A 5,907-nucleotide genomic window follows, 5' to 3' on the forward strand; every position below is an offset into this window, starting at 1 on the left:
CCATATGTCTCACTAAATCATAGTGCACTGAAAAAATGGCTCAGTTCATATAAAGTCTACAATTAAATCAAACAGACCCATTATGGATTAGAGGAATATGAGAAATCTACAGGCATTTGATGGTAATCTCTTCCTCACATTTCAACTGCATGAATCCAACCCAATGTGCCATATAGCCAGATCAGTGCCTCTACCTCAGCCCAACAAGTATGACATTAAGTTTATTTTATAGGTTATATATATTAACCATAATTAATATTGGAAAACTTCATGCATGGCAGCAAAAAAAAAAAAAAAGGGGGGGGTCTTTTATAATTTTTATGATTTGGATATAGATTTTAAGAGGCCAGAAGCTTCTGGATTTACTCCAAATCATTCCCCCTACCAACCTATTGGCTCTCCAGGGAGCTTACCTCAATGTGAAATGAATTTACCTACAGAGTATAGAATCCCACTGTACATTTCATACTGAAATCTAATTTGGCAATAGTCTTCTGATTTCCCCCCCTCATTTAGCTATGTATGAAGAAAAGGCAAATCCAATATGGCAGAATGGCTTCATTTTTGAGGCTGCCTCTAATTTGTGACCATATTTTTCCTAGAACTTTTTACTCAGTAGGATAAATAATAAATTATTTATCATATTGTCGTATGCCTCACTTAAAAAAGGTGTACTCAGTAAACTTTCAATGGGATTAAATCTATGTGATTGCATAATGGCACATAATCAGTGCAAGGACTTCCATTTGGCTGGATTTATTTAGAACATTAAAGCAGTTGTGAGCCAGCCTATGCTCAGTATTTATTTTTTATTTTTTATTTTATTTAATTTATATACCGCCCTAATCCCGAAGGACTCAGGGCGGTGAACAGGCACAAGATAAAAGTACATCATACAAAAGTTAAAAACCATTTAAAAGTATATTAAATAATTTTGGCCCAAAAAACAAATTTAAAAACACCCAATTTGTATAAAACTTAAAAGCAAATTAAAAGGGAGAGTCAAGCCAGACCAGCCTGCTGGAATAAAAATGTTTTGAGGGCGCGGCGGAACGTGCGTAAATCTGGGATCCTCCGTATCTCCGGGGGGAGCTCATTCCAGATGGCAGGTGCCCCCACAGAGAAGGCTCTCCCCCTCGGGGCCGTCAGTCGACACTGTTTGGCCGACGGCACCCTGAGGAGCCCCTCTCTATGGGAGTGTACTGGTCGGTGAGAGGCTACTGGTGGCAGAAGGCGGTCTCGTAAGTACCCTGGTCCTAAGCCATGGAGCGCTCTAAAGGTGGTGACCAAAACCTTGAAGCGCACCTGGAAGACCACCGGGAGCCAGTGCAGCTCACGCAGGAGGGGGGTCACATGAGAGTGCCACGTCGCTCCCATAACCACCCGTACGGCTGCATTCTGGACCAGCTGGAGCCTCCGGCTGATCCAGTGCATGAGACTACCACTTTTTTACAGCAATAATCCATGGATCCTATCCAGTGACTTAAATGCACATGTGACTGGGCTCAGTTTCAACTCTACTTCTACCCCGCCTCCCAGATTGCACACATTTACAAGAGATAAGGTTGGAATCATCATAGCAGGCAACAAAAATGGTCTTCTAGGCACATCTTTGGCTTTTATGGAACAAAGTCTCTATTTCCCAGCCCCAATCTTCCTCCCTAAAAGAGTTGGAATTATGAACCTCCTTCAAGTGTAGCAGTATGGTTGGACATCCCATTAGTATCCCACAGTTAATACACAAGCTTCTGCATATTGCTGCCTGATGCTTCTAAACATAATAACACGCACTAGGTCAATCGGGGGATGAAAAATCATTCTTTCTCTATAGGTTACTTTATTTTATTATACTTTACTTAGCTGATTCTTAAATATTAACCATTGCTCATAATATACTATACTTTACACTGATAAAATCCAATCAGCTTTGTGTAGTTTACAGGAATGTGCATATTTATTTATAGCTTCATTTATAGTGAAGGGATTCCATGTGAGTCAGTGGAAGCAAAAAATGAGAGGAATTTGGAGCCCCTGAAAGACAAAATAATTTAATGATGATTTCAACGTTTAGTTTCATAGCTATGTCTACTTCATTAATAGGGTTCTGTAGGAGATAAAGACTGCAAACATTATTTTGGGAAGTGAGAATCCACAACATTCTTAATATAAATTTATAGGTATTCCTCAATTTATAACTGTTCATTTAACAGTGGCTCAAAGTTACAACAGCTTCAGGAAAAGTATTTATAAGATTTATATAGGCATCCATTTCACACAAGTGACTCTGGCTCACAAAATTAAAATAAACAATCCCAGCAAACATAAGAGATAAACTGTTAATTCCACCTACCATGAACAGTAGCCTAGTTCATATAATGCCCTGACTCAAATGCCTGGGAAACAACCAGATTGTCAGTATTTTGCAAAAGTCTCAGAGAGTTGGCAAGGCCATGTGGTCATGGGAACATCCCAATTTCCCTATTACCTCTAATATTAAGAAAGGTCTTACATAAGTATAATGTATCAAGAAAATATTGATGAATAAAGAGAATGTGCTATTTTTTAATACTGTTCTAAATCTGAACTTCTGTGAATGAAAAAATTATATTTGATTATAAAACTTATTATTCAGGCAAGCTTATATTTGAAAATTGTCCTAAATTAAAATGGACTCTTGGACACAATGATTCTATATTTTTACTTGTAAATTACAGGATTATAGGTAAATAAGTACTAAATTGCAACAGAGAATTATAAATAACATGAAGTTTAAGAATAGCAAGTAATGGTCCAGAATAACAATAAAAATAATTGACTTGCAACATGATCACTGAGAGAAAACAAGAAGACAAAATGTTCCATTATCTTAATAGAACAAATATGTTCTATGCATGGAAAATAAAACATTGTTGGGGAAATTAGTTGCATAGTACTGAAATAACAATCACAAAATCTAAATTACATATAATCTTATCTGAATACCAAACAGTCTGTTCACAAAGTTAATAAGAGATTGGATATGTTATTGTAAACGTTACAATATGTTCTCATTTGTGTGCACATAAACTCATAAGGAAACTGAGGAGAAAGATGGAAACTGACAAAGAATATGGATATAATGATTTGGAAGCCATGGTTTTATACTAATGGTTTGCTTAGGCCAGTTTTCTGGGCTGACAGCAAATTGAACTCTAAAGCAAATATGAAAATATTAAGGGTATATTAAGTGATCTTCTTTTGATGTAAGATTGGACAATTGTCAGGCATTTGGGGACATGTATCTGCATAGCCACCTACCCACTCTGTCCCACCATCTGTCTTTGCTTGCTCTCGGCTGTGATGGGGCAGGTAGTCACACGTTGCGCCCAGTGGGCCGGATTGCATGCCTTCCCCTGTGCTTCTGCCTCCACTGTTTCTGGTACCTCCGCCATGAGATGAGATGAGGCAGATAGCGGGGCAGGTGCTGCACCATGGTCCCTGTGCACTCGGGCCCCACCATCCAACTTCGTCTTCTAGCTCTGTCGCACATGCAGGACGAGCCTCCCACCTGCTGCCCCACCCACAACGGCCCCAATGAACGGGAAGAGCGGGGAGCCTCCATCCCCAAGAGGCAGCCAGGACTCCCCTCCCTGTTCCACCCCTCTAACTCCGCCTGCTGCTTGGAGGGCTGACCTGACAGTTGCAGCGCTGAGACAATCTGTGCTGCATGGGCTGCGCAGCCCTAAAATGTGCCAGCCAAGAGGCTGGCGGGCTGTGGCTATTGCCAGACACTGACCGCCCCCATGTCCTCGCACCTCCTGTGCTAGCTATTCCCCCCAAGGGTTGATGATCTTAACTGGGGCTTATTTTGGGGGGTAGGGCTTTATTATGAGCATCCTGAAAAAGCATGCTAGGGCTTATTTTCTGATTTGGACTTATTTTCGAGGAAACATAATAGGCTTAAACGAAGTACAGAAGGCAGGTTATATCAAAGTCATAAACAAATGTTAAACCATTTGTGTAAGGCCCTTAAAGCTCACCAAAATTAGGCCATCAAAGCCCATCAGGATTTTGTTTTTTATCCATAGAAATGAATGTCATCAATGATCATTTAGATGGAGTTTAAATGTATTTCTGTCATCCACCCATCCATCATCTATCCAATTTATAAGGCCATCCATCTCACAAAACTATAACTCTGGGAAGCGTGCAATACAGTAATAAATATATTTTTATTTTTTAAAAAATTACAATCCAGAAAAATTTAAAATTGTAATGGAAGGCTAAGAGAGGATAAACAGAGTCAACACAATGGAACCACCTCAATTCTTTATTCTTTCTTTACGTTCCCCCATGCCAATGACATAACCAGGTTTTGAGAGACATCCAGAATGTTCTTAATTGTTAGGGATTGGTTCTCTTCCCATTTCTTTGAATGTGCATATGACCTTTATAAGAAAGTCAAGAAATATGCAATAAGACTTGGATCTTCTGTGCAGATAAGATGGCTAATCTTTGAGAGATATTCAAAATTCTTCACTCTTTCTTACATACAATATTCTGTAGATACAATATTGATGCCTTATGCATTACCAGTCATTTGAAAAACAGGTAGTCTTTGTTCAATGACCAATCTACAATTCAAACTTACGATGGTACTGAATCGTGGGACTCACAATTAAAGTTATGGCTATTGTGGCTGTTGCAGCATCCCCACAGTTATGTAATCATGATTTGGCTACTTGGCAAATGGCTTGCAATTACAATGGTCAGAGTGTCTTGCAGTCACGTGATTGCTATTTGCAACCTTCATTGCCCTGCTTTTGACAAGCAAAGTCAGTGGGGAAGAGGGCAGGAGGTTACAAATGGTGATCAGGTGATAGCGGAATATTGTGACTGTAGGATTTGCCTAACAAACACAACTCAAACTGTCACAACTATCAACTCAACTCAAACATGCACTGCCATTGTAAGTCAGTGCAGTCACATGACATTGCACTTTATGACTTAGCAATGGAATTGCCAGTCCCAATTACCATCTTCAAGTGAGGACTATCTATAAAACATAATCTTTGCCTTTGTTATACTAGGTGATATTAATGTTGTGAGCATTTTACTTTCATTAAACTATCTAAAAACCAAAATCAAAACAAATAAAGAAATAACCCCAAGAAATAAGAACAGAAAGATAAAAATGTTTAAACTAAGCCTGGAAATTAAGAAATCAAAAATCTCTTTCTTTTTCTCTCTCCTCCTTTCTATTTAAAGGTGATAGCAACATAGATATTAGACTATTGAAATTAAATAATGTCTTCTATTTTTTGTATTATTCAGTTTCTAAAAATTAATTAAACCTAGATTATGAAGATTAAATGACTCTTCCAAGAGATTGTGAGTATAGTGACCACTTACAGAATGGCACGAAGTGGCCTCTGTAGGAAGCCTGCAGATTGCATTGACTGGGTATGTCTGTTTGGCAGCTGTTGAAAAATGATAACATAAAGGGGGCAGGAAGCAATCCCAAGGCCTATGGAACCTAGCAGGGCAGAAAGCAGGCCCAAGGACTCTGGGACCTGGCAGGGTGGGAAGCAGGTTCAAAGCCTCTGGGCCCAGATCAGTTTTGTACACATTGGTAGGCCAAGGTGCTGGCTGAGATAAGGAGAAAGATAGGCAGATCAGCACTGTTCAGCATCCCTGCAATGGATCGTGAGGGCAGATTGCCAATTGCTTGAATTTTCATCATGTGATTGTGGGGGTGCTGCAGCAACCATAACTTTGAGTACAGGTTGGATATCCCTTCATTTAGCACCATAATTTTGTATTGTCACTGAGCAAATGGTCATAATAGTCCATATAGCCATGATTTCTCTTCTTGATTGTACTCTAATCTAGTAACTTAAAAAGTGCTTCATCATCTTTTTCATCAGA

This window comes from Pantherophis guttatus, chromosome 4 (genome assembly GCF_059756535.1).
Source record: "Pantherophis guttatus breed Tessera chromosome 4, ASM5975653v1, whole genome shotgun sequence".
Classification (NCBI taxonomy): Eukaryota; Metazoa; Chordata; class Lepidosauria; order Squamata; family Colubridae; genus Pantherophis; species Pantherophis guttatus.